The sequence below is a fragment of the Panthera leo genome, chromosome C1 (assembly GCF_018350215.1).
Source record: "Panthera leo isolate Ple1 chromosome C1, P.leo_Ple1_pat1.1, whole genome shotgun sequence".
Taxonomy (NCBI): Eukaryota; Metazoa; Chordata; class Mammalia; order Carnivora; family Felidae; genus Panthera; species Panthera leo.
Genome location: NC_056686.1, coordinates 90,769,379 through 90,786,083, shown reverse-complemented (window position 1 = coordinate 90,786,083; position 16,705 = coordinate 90,769,379). Strand labels below are relative to the sequence as shown.

Sequence of the window (16,705 nt, the reverse complement as noted above, 5' to 3'; positions counted from 1 at the left end):
GCAACAGCCAACAGCTTTGTAACATGAAACAATAAAGCTTAATTGTTATTTCAAGTTGTAGATAAAAGACTGACACTGTTATATGTAAAGGTGTTTACTAAAAAATTAATTATATTATGCTAATAGTTCTGATAGGCTAGCTTTAAACAATATCATCTTAACCCAAAACGCATTTATAATCAATTTGTCATTTCAGAATCAGTTCATTCTTACAGAACTTAGAGGTAGAAATTAAAGATTTTTCTCCAGTGATTCTGGGAACATTTAACGAACAAAATATCTGCTCACCCTCTAGTCTGTCATCCAAAAATATATTACTGAATAGCAGAAGCATCCAAACCTGTATTGATCTGAAATTGAAAATAAAAGAGTAATCACATTCAATGAAATACCAATTGATAGAGTTCTAAATTCAATGAATTCACATTCAGGTATCAGTTCGGATCATGACTGGAACTCACTTTGGCCATAGATTCATAAAGTGTGCAAGGAAAGGGAACACAATCTTGCCACAATTTTACACTTTGCCAAGGCTTTCTGATTAAATTAATTTGTTGATGCACTATGTTAAAAGGTGGCAGGAGGGAAGGTGTTTATCCTAAGTGATGAAAATGAATCGAGCAAGGGAAAGGAGACTTGGAGCCAAGTCTCACTTTAATTTTCTTTCACTGGTTATAAGCACGATGTGAGGATTCCTACTGGCTTTAAAAATTCCAGGATAGCCATTGAAGACTTTGTCTAGAGTTTGGGTTTGTTTTGTTTTGCATGGAGCCCAAACCAGGGCTTGAACTCATGATCCGTGAGATCAAGACCTAGGTGCTTATCAACTGGACTACCCAGGTGCCTCTAGAGTTTGGGCCTTCTTAGAGGGGACATCATAATCTCTGGAGGCAAACGACTTTGTTTTGATCTACAGCTATTCTATTTAAGACCTGTGTGATCCTCAGAAGTGACCTCATCCTCTCTAACATCGGTTTTTGTGGATTAAAAAGGCGATATCACACAACGCGTACAGTTACAAAAAAAGGATTAAGTCACATGGCCTATGCGGGTAATAATGTTGTTAATGTTTTTTGTAACATAAATATAGGAGCAAATCAAATAGACAATCTATTATTTGACTTCCATCACTTTGGATTGTTTAAAGATACAGAACATTTGTAAATAGAATATTTACACTTAAAACAGAACCTTTATTTAGTGTAATAAGACACTGTGTAAATTGTATTCACTATTACAAAATAATTGTTGCACATACTTATAAACTTTTATGTCATTTGTCATATTTGTTTTCTTATTAAAAAGCTTCATGTGATAATGTTAAAAAAGAAATAACTGGGAAAACTTTGTTGATCTTTACAAATCATTCGTTGTAACAGGTTCCAGAGAAACAAAGCATGAGGATACTGTGCTGCTCACCCACAAGAGCCCAGCAGGGTCATTTATTTGCTGTGGCTCTGCCTGCCTTATCACATTTCTCTCTCAGTGTGCACATCTAGAGTGTGTCCGCTCAGTAGTAAATGAGCATGTCCTATAACATTTGTGAAATTTTCACAACTTGAAATAGTCTCTGACAGAGTCATTTTCAAATTGCCCCATGAAGATCCACACTGTGGATAAGAGATTGAGCCACGGTAGTCATTGTTCCCATTACCTAGTCTTTCTTTCTGTCCTTGTCATATGATTGTAGCTGAGGACATTTCCTAGCCTTCCTTAAATAGTATGCAGAACTTCCAAGAAATCCCCTTACAGGAAATGAGTCATCCTATGTTCCCCTTTTCTCCTTCCTTTTTTGAATACAGATGTGAAGGTCAGAGCTGGAATAACCATCTTGAACCATGACATAGAAGCTAGGTATTGAGGGCTACAGAGCAAAGGATAAATGGTCCTGGCTTCCTGACATAACACACCAGCACAGGAGCCCTGGACTGCTATGCTCTGATGATTATAGGAGATTATTTCGGGTCTCCTTGCAATGGCTAAACTGTACCTTAATGAATAGAGCTTCTGTTGCATCAGGAAAGCGCCTGTATAATTCACAGAACAATCACCATGTAACTGAAATTACCACAAATCATATTCAAGTATTATAGTAAAATTTGTTTTTAAAATGTATAACAAGTCATTTAAGTATTTTATATTTATTCTATTATTTGGATCTTCTAACCTACATGGTAATTTAATTTGTTCTTTTTCTGTCCACTTAAAAAATTTCTTCTGCCCTGAGACTCTCACTTTTTAAAGTTTCATATAGTAAATAATTAAGAGGAAACTGTTATATCTTTTCCTAGTGAACATATTCTAAACTCTTTGACCTGAGGGTTTTAAAAACTGGTTAAAATGTGTTTTCCTAGGGGCACCTGAGTGGCTCAGTCAGTTAAGCGGCCGACTTCGGCTCAGGTCATGATCTCGCGGTCCGTGAGTTCGAGCCCCGCGTCAGGCTCTGTGCTGACAGCTCAGAGCCTGGAGCCTGCTTCGGATTCTGTGTCTCCCTCTCTCTGACCCTCCCCTGTTCATGCTCTGTCTCTCTCTGTCTCAAAAATAAATAAATGTTAAAATTTTTTTTTTTTAAATGTGTTTTCCTATAAAACATAATCAATTACTAAATGCTTCCTACTATAGTCTTACTCACTGATTTGCTATTTGGTTTTTCCCTAGTTCATGAGTTATGGAACCCGAACAGCATACCTTTAAAGACCGTGGTCAGTCTACTGATTTATGATCAGCTTATTATAATCCCAACTACTCATACTCAAAGCTTCATTTGAGTGGGCTTAGCCATGATGTGTTGAAGTGAGTAATTCTGGGAGGCTGTAAGTGCAGTGAAGCCAACTCCAGCTTTGAAGTCAGATATGCCTAGCTGTAAATCTTTACATTGACACTTACTACCCTATTTCCTCTGGGTTATTTCTTTGACTTCTCTGAGCCTATGTCTTTAAATGGGGGTAATAACACCTATTTTACAGTCCAGTTGAAAATAGTGCTTCATTCCTGGTAGGTGTTCAACAAATGTTAACCCCTTTCCCCTACCAGAGTGCTCTGACAGAATGACCATACGTGAGCATGAGCATTTTGACCCTTATTTCTTAGGACTTGCTGTATTTGCCTATTGCTGGGTGCACAGAGATATTGCTGGCTTTGCTCAGCAGCCTTTTCAGTAGTTGAAACACTCACTTCCTTTTAAAGTTGATTGCAGCTGAATTAGAATGAAATCCACTGGGAATGGAAAAAGAGCAACTTTGCATCTTCAGATGTCCTACAGATGTGCTCTGTTGCTCTCCTCTTCCCCTACCCTGTCTTGTTATCTCTTGGTGGATTTGACACAAATTTCCCCAGGTGCTTGACCTTCTGTGACAAAAGGTGTCTTTAAGTAGATCAGCTACAGCTCAGCCCATCTAACTGAAGATGGGATGTTGTGTAAGTGGGAGTCCATGGATGCGTACTACCATTTCCATTCAGCCACTGGCTAGGGGTGTGTCCCAATCCAAGGGAAGAGAGGCAAAGAATATACACTGAGTGCTTATCATGCACCTTGTCATGTGCTAGGCATTGGTGTCTTAATTTCATCCTTAAAAGGGGCCTGCGATGTAGGCACTCTTACATCCATTCCAGGTGAAGAAACCAAGGCTTCCCTGCCCTGAGTACTTGCACGTAATTATGAAGCCATGAACTGAACCCAGCACTGTCTGGCCTCGAAGTCCTGCCTCTTTTGCTATAGAATGCTGCCTCTTTGACCTGAGTCTCCTTTTTTCCTCTGTAAAATGCTGTAGGATAGATGCTCTCTAAAGTTCCTTATATGCTCAAATCCTATAATTCCATGTTCTTTACTTTGAATGCAGGAATACAAAACATACTAAGCTTTCTAAAGACTTAAGTCTTCCTCTGATAAATGTTCATACTACACTTGCCTCAGTACAGTAGTCACTTTTTAATGTAGAAGACAGAAAGAGTAAATACATATAATTGGCGGTAAAGAGTAAGGAATTAGGTACTTATCACTTTTTGTAGACATAAATTTTCAGTAAATTGCTGTTTAAAATCTAAATACTCTTATCCTTTTTTTTTTTTTATATAATTCTGATTATACAACAGAACACAAATGAAACAATTCAGAATCCATGCTGTGTTCAAAGAAGAAGGGGTTTCCACAGGTACAATTGAGCCCAACAGGAGATGCAGTTATAGACATGTTACAGCTGAAGGAGCCAGGATACAAAAGATTGTGTTGAAAAGCCCCTCCATTATTAGCTTAACTCCACTTTAGTCTTCCTGGGTTGGCTGGGCAGTTAACACAGCCAAATCCAACACTTGACTTCCTTCATTTGTCACATACATTTTAAATTTGAAGATGTCAGTCTCACACTGATTTATTTTAAAAAAAAATCTTACCTTCTTTGGTATCATAATGCTTTATTTCTTTTCTCTCAAATAGCAAGACCAGTTCTAGGGAGATTTTGCAGGGCTGTGCTGAAGCTCGACTATAATACCCTTCAAGTGGCAAATTCAGTTTTATATTTAATGGATAGATCTGCCTTAGTCATAATCGGTAAGCCTCCTTCTGGGTCACCAAGAAATGTTGCATTTGGTTGGGATTTATTATTCCTATTCATTGCTCTTTGTGTACCTCTTTGAACAATAGGGGGAGGATACTCTTTTCTTTCATTATCATCAAGTCTGTGCTTTTGTGAAACACACATTTGAATTTGCATTTTTGCTCTAGTTCATAATATAGTAATATTGCAAGCTGCTAGGAATTAAAGGTATTTAAGAAAGCGACAGGGTACATTTTCTCAATTATTCCATAAGCTGGAGAGGCAGAGTCATGATGGAATGGGCATTTAGGTAAAGTGACAGAGGTGCAGAGGCTACAGCTTCTGAGGCAGATGCTCTGTGAAAATGTAACCTGGCCCATTTAACTGCAGTTTCTTTAACTGTACTATTTACGATATACTCTAGCTGACTCACTTTATGGACGTTTTTTTTTTTTTTTTTTTTGCGGATGTAAAACTCAGCATTTTGATTCCGCATTCCAGGTTTTATTGCTGCCTGAACCTCCGTGGCACGATGTACGATTTTCATGCACATGAGGTTTCCACTGGTGTCATGTGCAATGTGAACTTCGGGCAAGGACAAATGACTCAGCTCTCCCCTGGAAATGGAATTGCGGGGCCCCTTACACCCCTTCCAAATGTTGCAATTAATCAGCCCCACAAATATGTTTTGGGTGTGGACTATGTGCAAGGGTATAAATACCGTGGAATGGCTTCTGGGGTTATTTGATGTACCAGCAGCCTGCTTCAATTCTCCCTAGCCTACCCCCAAGTTTTGACCTAATTAAACACTCTTTAACACCTGGTGCTTAAAAAGGAAGGCTCACTTAAAAAGTGTGCGAACAAAAAGGAAAGGATAGAAAAGACACCACTTCTCTTCCCCTAACACGCCATCCCTGCTTCCAATATGGAAGGCTCTCAGAATCCAGGCAGTTGGATATCTCCAGAGGGATGTGGAGACCACAGCCTGTGATGTCAGTGATCTCCCTGGGATTTAACACTGGTGCTGGGCTCCCAAATTCATTTGCTTTGCTTATTTTTCTCTGATAAAGTCAAGAGGGGTGCACTTGGGTCTCCAAGCATGGTCTGAACCAGATAAATGTGGCGCTCCAGCAGCCCCAGTCTTAACTAGAGCTCAGTCCTCAGCTGCATAGGAGCCATTTTATTTAGGCTAACACCTTAACAAGAATATTGCAAAGTAGCGGGTTAACATTTTGGGGACTGTTTCCTTCTCAGTGAATGAGGGAGGTTGGAGGACTCATAAAGGGGTGGATCCCAGACAGGAAGGGAACTGCTGCCATCCACATCTTGTTTATTCAGAGAAGGGCTTTGAGACCCAATTTCATCCTTCTTGACATTCCCTGTCAAAACCACCATAGCAACCTACAAGGGGGAACACACACAGAGTTCAGGAAAAGCCCTACCATATAGGTTGCTGCCTCTGTGCCCTTTCTCTTTAAAACCATGGCCGAATAATTGCAACTGAACTTCAAAACTACCCTGTAATAAGTGTGACTGACACCCAGGCATATGATTTGTTCGACGGATCACATTATAACTTGGTCAGCATGGTGCTTTAAAATGTATAAAGGATTTCTATTTAACAATCATAACAGTAAGTAACACTTAATGGGACTTTACACCAGGCCAAGTGTGATTCCAGCATTTTATGAGCATCTTCTCATTTAATTCTTATGGCAGCCCATGCAGGGAGAAGCTGTCAGGGTCACATAGCTTGAGTTTAATCTTAGCTCCTCGCTGTGTGGCCTTGCTGCCTCTCTGTGTCAAAGTTTCCTTTCATCTTCACGACTACTGTGTGTGCCGTAAGTACAATTTTCCTGCCTTACAAATGTGGAAATAGAGTAAAAAATACTAGTGTAACGCTCTGCATTTGAATTCAAGTCCCCGAAAGAAAATCTCACATATGTTTGCCTGCTCTCCCTCTCTACTATCAGAAACTGGTTCAAACAGCTATTTTCACCAGACCACTGCAGTAACTATGAGTCTCCTGGCGTTCACAGATGCCCAGATTCCTAAACTCCCACCAATTCATTCTTGACATGGCAGCCAGCATGTTTAGAAGCACACCTAATTGTATATGTTATAAACATATCTCATCCAATATCGAATCTGTGATGAACCTATCTAATCATGTCATGTGCTGCTTTACACCCTTGGTGGCTTTCCATTGTTCTTGAGACGAAAACTAAACCCTTAGCATGACCTGTAAGGAAAGATTTACCTACAGGTGCCTAGCCAAACTGATCTCATGACACTTTGCCTCTTGCTCTCCTTACTGAGTTAAGAAAGATAAGACAAGTAAGTGGACATCTTGTCAGCTGAACTGCTTTGCAGGGACAAGACCCAGTACAGAAAATACTAGACACGACCAGCTCTCCTCGGGCACTTTTCACAAACTGCTTGATTCAGACTGTCTGAAACTAATATGTGCATATATGCCTCAATTTTGGAGGGAGGATGCATGTTCCCATAGAGTCAGAATTATAAAAATTAGTTTAAGTTCCTGTTTTGCCTATAAGGTAGCAAAGCTATTGTCAAATTACAATATTTGACAAAATAATGACAGCCAATGCTTATTTAGTACTTTAGAACCTACCAGGTGATATTTTCCACATTTGGTATATATTTACTCCCAAAATTTATTAACTCCCCCCCCCAAATTTATGTGGTAGTTGCTATTATAACTCTCATTCACAGATTTAAAAAATTAGACACCTCGCAAATTCTAACCAGGAAAAAAAAATGTAAGAGATGGTAAACTACACCATAGTTTCAATAAGAAAATTCATATTCATATTCTTCCTCTTTATACCTCTAACATTAGTAGGATAGCAGTTTAAGTTTTGGTAACCGAACATAGTTTTGAAGATTTTTTGCTCCCACTTTCATACTTTGAAAAGAAAAAAAAATACAATCATTTGCTGATTAAGAATTCAGTGCTTGTTTCTCAGCCTTTGAAAATTCTCCCATAACTATGACAATAAAACAGTTTCTGCTTATTGTTGATTTACATTTTGCTTCTGTCTATTCAAACCTGTGGTAAGATACCCACCATTGTGATCCACTCACTCAACAATGTATGTTAGTGTCTGACTAGGTAGTGGGACGGCACGCACACAGCCCTGTATCTATAGCAGAGTCAATTTCCTTACAGCCACCCCACTTAGGACATATTCTCTAGGAATGCACAGATATAACAATCCTCAGTGTCTTACAATTGTCTAGTTCTTTCTTCTACCAAATTGGGATGACTTCCTACTGCATGGGGCTAAGTCTCTGTTTAGATTTTTTATTTTTTAAAAGCTTAAGCAGATTCTGCAGGTTTAAGAGATCAAATCTCAAGTTATTAATATTTGAGCAACTACAAAAAATTAAGCTAAAATTCCAGACAGTATCACTGATTCATTTTTATCTATTGACTTTGTTGTTTCACACTTTGGGGAATATTTGGCTGGGGTCTGTTTGATTTGAGGAGATTATTAAAACGTGTTTTCATTGCCTACAATGATTTTCAATAATAGGTCAGCAAATGAAGGGATTTAAATACATGTTTTATTGAAAGTTGAAAAATATTTTGGATTTAAAGGGATGCCCTCATATAAAACTGTAATGTTTTGCAAAAACAGAACTGTTTCTTAATTGTGAATTAATGTAAGGAAGGTAGGTAATTAAACAGTGCTTATGTATTTGATATTCTCAACATAGGCTATAACCAAGGAACACGTGATCTATTACTTCATTCCATCTTCTGTCCCACTATTTCCACAACACCATGGCCCCCATACCATCCTGGTGCACATTTCTTCCAATAAATATTGTAAATACACCATAATACAAAAAAAAGATGTAATGTGATATTTAAAAGAGTCTCTCTCTCTCTCTCTACACACACACACACACACACACATATATAGATATAAATATGTATATATGTATACATATTTATATAGATATATATATAAATATGTATATAGATATAGATATAAATATGTATATAAATGCATAATATACATGATAAAAGGAATATTTGAGCGCTGATTTCTTTTTTTTTTTTTTTTTTAATTTTTTTTTTTTCACGTTTTACTTATTTTTGAGACAGAGAGAGACAGAGCATGAACAGGGGAGGGTCAGCGAGAGGGAGACACAGAATCTGAAACAGGCTCCAGGCTCTGAGCGGTCAGCACAGAGCCCGACGCGGGGCTCGAACTCACGGACCGCGAGATCATGACCTGAGCCGAAGTCGGACGCTTAACCGACTGAGCCACCCAGGCGCCCCTGAGCGCTGATTTCTAATCTTAATAATGGGCTTAATAGACTAAGACCCTTCAAAATATCAAAATGCTAAACAACCAGTATAGCTCAGGTCCTTACCAAATAGAACCAACATGGGCTCCTGTTTAATGCTGTGTCAACAATTAAAACTGCAGTTGTGGAGGGGCGCCTGGGTGGCGCAGTCGGTTAAGCGTCCGACTTCAGCCAGGTCATGATCTCACGGTCCGTGAGTTCGAGCCCCGCGTCAGGCTCTGGGCTGATGGCTCTGAGCCTGGAGCCTGTTTCCGATTCTGTGTCTCCCTCTCTCTCTGCCCCTCCCCCGTTCATGCTCTGTCTCTCTCTGTCCCAAAAATAAATAAAAAACGTTGAAAAAAAAAATTAAAAAAAAAAAAAAAAAAACTGCAGTTGTGGAAAGACAGGATATTGCAGAGTGCTCACTGTAATGGCTGTTTACCAACTAGTGCAAAAGTATTTCAACATTTTAACTAACTGAATGTCTACAGTGGCGCATTATTTACTGGGGGGGAGGGGGTCATCAAGAGGATGTGACCTCCAGTTAACCTGTGAGCTGGACTGTGGAAATCAGAGGCTTTCCATCCTCTCCCTTGTCCTTCGAATTTGCACTCTTCTCACCTTCCCAGCTCACAGAAGCTGCCCCAGGGACATAGCCTTGGGATAGTGATATGGTGTTGAGACCATCTGGATGGTACACATGACTCAACAGTACACATGCCTGAACCCTTTTAAGGCCTCTATAGAAACTTTTAAGATCTGGTGAGTGGGTGCATAGATCCACTCATCTTGCAGCCACCGAAGACAAGCCTCATACGTAAGTTCCCTTGTTTACTGCACTTGCCACCTACCAAGCTAGCATGGCCTGGGTCTTTCTTCAGTCTCTCCTCCCTCTGTGTATGGAGGCCAGTTTCAGATTTCACCTGGGAAGCTCCCGAGGAGGTTGCCAACCAAGGCCCTGGCTTATGAAGGTGAGATCAGCTTGTGATATACAGCATAGGAAACCCACCACTTTGCATTTACCATTTTACAATCCTGTCTTTGCATTACTATGTGAGAGCCTAGTTCTAGAGCAACACCTCCAGCTCTGGCTTACAAAGGAGAGTCCACACCGAACACCTCATGCTGCCGATGACCAGCGTATTCCTTATTGCGTTGGTGAAAGAGTATCTCAGAACATAAGTGGTGGGTGGGTTTTTAGACTTCACATAACATAGCCACTTCTATACACTCACTTCTCTGAGCCCTTTTTTCCTTCTTTTACCAACTGCCATGGCAATGCACCCTTCTACTTAACGTGGGTCATTGCACCTCCAAGCATGTAAGCATTTTTCCTGAAGGTCCATGTCAGGATGCTAAACCCTGTATTCTAGGAGAATGAGCTCACAACAACACATTCTTTCTTACTTAACTTTATATCCTGCCTCTCTTGATCCAGCATCCTTAACATCTGTTTTACAGACATACTCTTTTAGTTCCTTCTGGTATATGCTGACCAAGTCCTACATCTTCTTTGATAGTCTTTTTCCTCACTTAGTGCTGAGATCTAGCCCTTTCCTAGCCAAGTTATGTTTGGTTCTATGTGGTTTCAACCTTAATTATTGTTCTGGAGGCCAGGATAAATCTGGAGGGAGTATGAATGTGGTGTCTCATACTGAACCAGCTTTCGCATCTCCGCCAAGCAATGTGCTATCCTCAGAGAGGGAAAGTGGGCAACTTCTGCAGATCTAGATGGTTCACTGGAAACTAGGGATTTAAGAATTTCAAGTGCATCTTATTTCTCATGATCTCATTCTTCCCCAGTTAAGGTCCTAACCTTGACATCGCTGACTTGCTTAGGTTGAGAACTCAATCTTCTTTGGAGTTCTGCTGTTTTTTAAATTCAATTTGGGGCCTAGTTCTCAGCATTTCTTTTTCCAGCCAGCTCTATGAGATGAGAGTCTCTCTATGCCATCAAAGAGGACATCAGGCTTGCATAGCTCCCCCTTTATTGCTCAGAATTTTATTACTTTTTTTCAGAGCATCAGTTATTCCCATCAATAACCAAATAATACCATTATCCTTATAATTATAATAATTAATACTTTTCAAACACCTGGTACATTGCACCCACTTATGCATTTATTTCTGTTATACCAATTCTATTCGCCGCCAGGGAGCAATTTAACAGTTTCACTGCTAATTTTTGCCAGGACCTCCATCTGCCATCAGTAACAGGGTCCTCATTGTCAGGGGACTGGCAGGTGGTCAAGCTCCAATATCCCATCTTAGTGTTTGAACTTTCTGGCCACTCCTGGTATCAACTATTACCAGTTGACTTCCTAAGGGGCAGAATGTGAAGCGATGATTAGCAATGCAGGATAAACATCCACGCCAGAAGGAAAGCAAACATAACTGGGAAAAGAGGGAATTTGGGCCACAAGGCAATGCAGTCTCAGTAAAGGTTTCAACTGACATGGGGCATGATAAAACTGGGGTAGCCCTTTAGAGTTGCTCTGAGTTGGGACAAAGAGGTAGAAAGGAGTGGGACTTTGGTCAAGGCAATTCTTATTAGTGTGAGTCAATGGCTCTCAAACTTTAGCATATATCAGAATCAGAACCCAGGAGAGCTTAATAAAATCAATACTTGGGTCCTACTTCTAGAGTTTCTGATTAGGTCTGGGATGTTGCCTGAGAACTTGCATCTCTGACAGGTGACGCCAGTGATCCAACTGATGCTGATACTGCTGGTCTAGGGATCATACTTTAAGAATCGCGGATATGATTCATTTCTTGAGAGGGCTTGTCAACTGGCAGCACTCCAAACATCTGGGGGAACAGGTCCTACAATCCTGAGAGGGGATGTGGGAAGTATATCACAGCATCTACTACCAGCATAGACTCAGGAATGAAGTGTATACTATCAACTCTATCACTTACTTTTCTAAGTGGGAAGTTCATAGTTAGGACAGTACCTATCATAGTTATTTTCTCTACCAAAACTGCAAATGATTTAGAAAGTTTCATCTTTTAAACAATTTTTTTTAATCCTAATGTCACTGGTAAAGATATTAGTAGCATAAAAATATTGCAATTTTATAATCTACCATGGAAATGAAAACCATAAATAATACTGCAGGAACATAATAATCTTGCCATAATTATTGTTAATTTATTTTTCAATTATTATTTAGTTATATTAATGATTAAGTCAATTTTTAAGTATTGATATAACACTCTGTGACCAGTGTGTGCTTCATAAATTCAGCAATTTTATGATATATATATATATATATATATATATATATATATATATATATATACCTATATATACCTATCATTGTTTTTGCAAATGAAGAAAGAGTTACTTAGGAATAGCTCAAAGGCAAGAAAGAAACAGAAGTCAAAGTCTGAGTTTTTAACCACAGGAATCACATATCCCAGCTACATCTACTTCCCATGAGAAAGAGAAATCTGTATCACAATCCATGGGAAATAAAAAAATTGCATCATTTTGGGTAAAACATCAATAGAAGAAATCATAAGCCCATATAGTGTAATAAGGTGGATAAATTTCCGTTATGGTACACAGGAGAGTCTTCTGTTTACTTTCTCCATTAAGGATATTTGCTATTTACTATTATATCAGCCTAGTCACTCAGCACTGCTTTATATCCTTCTCTTCCTATCAACTGTCAAAAATCTCTTCAGAAAATTTCTGATGGAACACTTCTCCCCAGGGTGTATGGGGACTTTATAAGTATCAAGTTATAAAGTTCTTATGGTGTCAGATTGGTTAAAGTGAACTACATTTCCCAGGATTCTCTTTCCTACATGTTTCCAGTTACAATGAACCCAAGAGATATTCCTTTGAGAGATTTGGAGACATAAATGAAATGGCAGCCATTTTGTAATTCACACACAATGACAAATCTGCTGATGCACTTTGTGAAATTTAAGAAACAAAACAGATGAACATATGAGAAGAGAGAGAGAGGGAAACAAACCATAAGAGACTCTTTATGATAGAAAACAAACTGAGGGCTGATGGAGGGAGGTGGGTGGGGGATGGGCTAAAAGGGTGATGGGTATTAAGGAGGGCACATGTTATGATCAGCACTGGGTGTTAAATGCAAGTGATGAATCACTAAATTCTACTCCTGAAACCAATATTACACTATATTATAACTAACTAAAATTCAAATAAAAACTTAAAAAGAAAAAAAGAAGGCTATGCTCTGGGTGATCAAATATTTACAGCCTTAAAATATTATAGTAAAAATACAGAGCATAATGGGATTGCTTGGTTGCTTTTAATTGCTGGAGAACTTGAAGCACAAGGATAATGAACTCATAGTGCTTTACATTCCCATCTCAAGGTCTGCATAAAGGACCTTATATGACTACTCCAAGGAAAACCCCTATTTTCTGTAACAGTGGGACTAAGATTGCTAAGAACTAGACCCATAGTCCAATCCTGTGTGTGGCTAAACTATAATGCAAATTGAATTCTCAATCTTGAAGTGTCTCTTCTCTGAAAGTTATGGCATTGATTTGGCAGGAAGGAGATCCTGAAAATGAGAAGAATGGGGCATATGGGCAGATTCTGATGACCCAATCTCCTAAAATCTTTTGAGTCTTCTATGGGGGTGGAAGTATCCCTTCCACCCCTTCCCAAGTAGGTGAGTCTTTCTTTTCCTGAGGAAGCTGTCATGGCCTCCCCAGATATAGTTGCCTTGTAATGCACTGCTGATCATCCTCTTGACCTACCCTTGCCACCCTTCCAGATATATAGCCAGACTCAAGTTCCAGAAGGTCCCAAAGGGTAGGGCACAAATCATTACCTGTGATAAGGTGAAATATTCACCAAGACAATTGCATAATTTGCTAATTTATTTTGACACAGACCTGAAGGATATGTGTAAGAATAGATATTACAGGTGTGGAATCAAGGTAGAAGGAATATAAAGTTGTATCAGGCCTAAAATATTGCTATAGGTCTGCTAAGGAGAGAGTCTAGATTTAATGTCTTAAGCAGAGAAGCTAGAAATGGCCCTAACTTTTTTTTGTAGGCTGGTTGAAATATGGATCTGAAATATCCTATGCCAACTAAGTGAAAATGCCATAACTTTCTTGGAATACTGTAGAGGAAGGCATCCAAAGGTGTAGGGTGATTAGAATATTAAAGTGTTTTCTCATCTAAGACCTACTCACTCAGCTCTAGAGGGTTCCTAGGAGGTATTTTTCATGAAGTTATGAGAAATAAGTTTGTGACGAGACCCTAGGATCCCTGAAAAGTTTTGTGGTAGCTCTTCTTCATAGGTCGGAAATTATAGTTAGAACTGCTCCCATAAAACTGGGATGCTGACATGCAATGGGGTTGATGTTATCACTGGGACCAAGTAGCAGTACTTAATCTCCCAAAACAAGCTGGTGGCATGGTTACTATAATGGACACTGGAGCCAATGCAGTCATTAGAATGGACTATCTCACCATTTGGCCAGATTGTCATGATGTCCCAGAACTGAAAATGATGTGTAGCCTAATAAAGTCTTACTTACTTAATCTTTATAACTGGAAAAGTCCTAGTGAACAGAAATCTGAATTGAATTTCCAAAACAGAGTCATAACTCCTCCATTGATTCCCAGTTTTGAGCCAGCTCACACAACAAGGATTCTTTGAGAAAAGACCCTGTTACACTGACAATGAGTTATACTGTTATTCTTTTTCCCAGAATTCCCCCAAGGGGATCTGTGGCCATTTTCTCAGTATGACTATAAATTGTGAGGGAAAAATAATCAAACTTTATAAATATTAATGAAACTGGCTTAGACCTAATACCTGCTCCTGTAGACATAAAACATTACTGTGGTCCACCAGTTAGAGTGGGGTCTTGTGGAAGTTAAATAATCAATGAAGTGGACCCTTTGGTGCAGGTTACTCTCACAATGAAACTTGGGGTCTCTAAACCAACTCTGTGATTACTCTCCTTGTTCTAGAATGCACAATTGGAATATGCATATTTAGTGATGGGAAGGATCCCCACGATGGTTCCCTGACCCATGGAATTAAAGCTATTATGATAGGAAAGCTCAAATAGAAGCCATTATAACTGCCTCTAGTTATGAAAATGGAAAACCAAAAATAATACTGCATTGCTGGAGATATGGTGCCATAAGCAAGGACTTGAAAGACTTAGGGATGGTTATTCCCATTTAACTTTCCTGTTTGGCCAATGTGGAAGACAGATGAATTTTGGAGAATGACAGTGGATTATTATAAACTTAACCAGGTGGTGACTCCAATTGCACCAGTTGTTCTGCAGGTTTTTTTTTTTCTTTTATCTGGGCCAAACCAACACATCCCCAGCACCTGGTATACAGCTATTGATCTGGTGAATATTCTTTTTTCTCTATACTTGACAGTAAAGACCAGTAAAGAAACAGTTTTCTTGCAACTGACAAGGCCAGCAATATACCTTCACTGTCTGATCTGAGTGGTATGCCATTACTCCAGCCCTATGTCAGAATTTAATCTGCAGAATACTGATCATCATTCTCTTCACAGGACATTGAGCTAGTCCATTACCTTGATAAAATTTTCTTTGTTGGACCTGGTATGCAGAAAGTAGCAACTATCTAGACAAGCTGGTAAAACACTTGCATGTAAAAGGGTGGGGAATAAAACCTATAAAAATTCAGGAGACTGTCACATTGGTGGAATTTCTGAAGGTGCAATGGCTTGAGACTTACTAAGTTATCCCTTGCAAGGTGAAGGAAAAGTTGCTGTAACTGACCACTGAGAAAGTGGCATATCACCTAGTGAGCCACTTGGGTTTGGGAGCAACGTATAGCCCCATTTGAGCATGCTACTCTGACCCCGTACTGAGTGATCCAAAAAGCTGCCAGTATTGAGTGAAGTACAGAATAAACGAAGGTTCTGTAATGAGTCTACACACCCTTGGTAGCTGCTCTGCCACTTAGGCCATATGGCCCAGCAGATCCTACGGTACTTGAAGTGTCAGTGATGAATAGAGATGCTACGTGAATCTTTTGGCAGAACTTTATCATAGTGAATACCCTTAGAATTTTGGAACAAAGCCATGCTGTCCTCTGGTGATAACTTCGCTTTTAAGAAACAGCTTTTATGTTACTATAGGTCTTTAGGAGAGACTGATCATTTAACCATTGACTATCAACTTGTGACCTGAACTGCCCATCATGAACTGCATGTGGTGCCTTGTTCAAACCATAAAGCTGGGTGTGTACAACTACACTCCATCATCAAACAGAAAAAGTACATACAAGGTCTCGTACAAGCTGGCCCTGAAGGCACAAGTATGTTACACAAACCCAGATGCGCTTTGTCCCTCTACCTGCTACATTACCTTCTGTTTTTCAACATGTACCTGTGGTCTCATAGGGAGGTCCACAAGACCAGTTGATTGAGGAAGAGAAATCTTGGGCTTGTTTTATAGATGGTTCTATGTAGGTATGACCCCAAAGAAGACAGCTACAGCACTATAGCCTCACCCTGGGATGACCCTGAAGGGTTGTAATGGAAGAAAATCCTCCTGCTTCAAGAAGTGCCCCTTGAATGTCCGTTTTTCCTGGAATAAGGGATGTCATGACATATAAATCTATACAGATTTATGAAGTAGAGCCAATGGTTTGACTGGAAGGTCAGGGGCTTCTAAGGAATTGATTGAAAAATGGATTAGTAGGAGTTCTAAGAAAGAACTGTGTGGTGGACCATTCCAAATATGCAGAAAAGTTAAAGATTTGTGTCCCTTATAAATGCTCATCAAAGAGTGACTGTGGAAGAAAATTATTTTTATAATCAGGTGGATAGGATGACTAAGTGTGTGGA

At 39.4% G+C, this 16,705-nt stretch overlaps 1 protein-coding gene across 1 annotated transcript in view; it reads right to left on the bottom strand.

The window, feature by feature from the left end:
• The window catches only part of NTNG1 (netrin G1), a 386,331-nt gene that overhangs the window by 344,735 nt on the left and 24,891 nt on the right, over nt 1-16,705 (bottom strand). Inside the window, exon 2 of the mRNA XM_042953168.1 lies at nt 289-350. The gene's annotated coding sequence lies outside the window, so the exon portion shown is untranslated. The remainder of the gene's footprint in view (nt 1-288; nt 351-16,705) is intronic.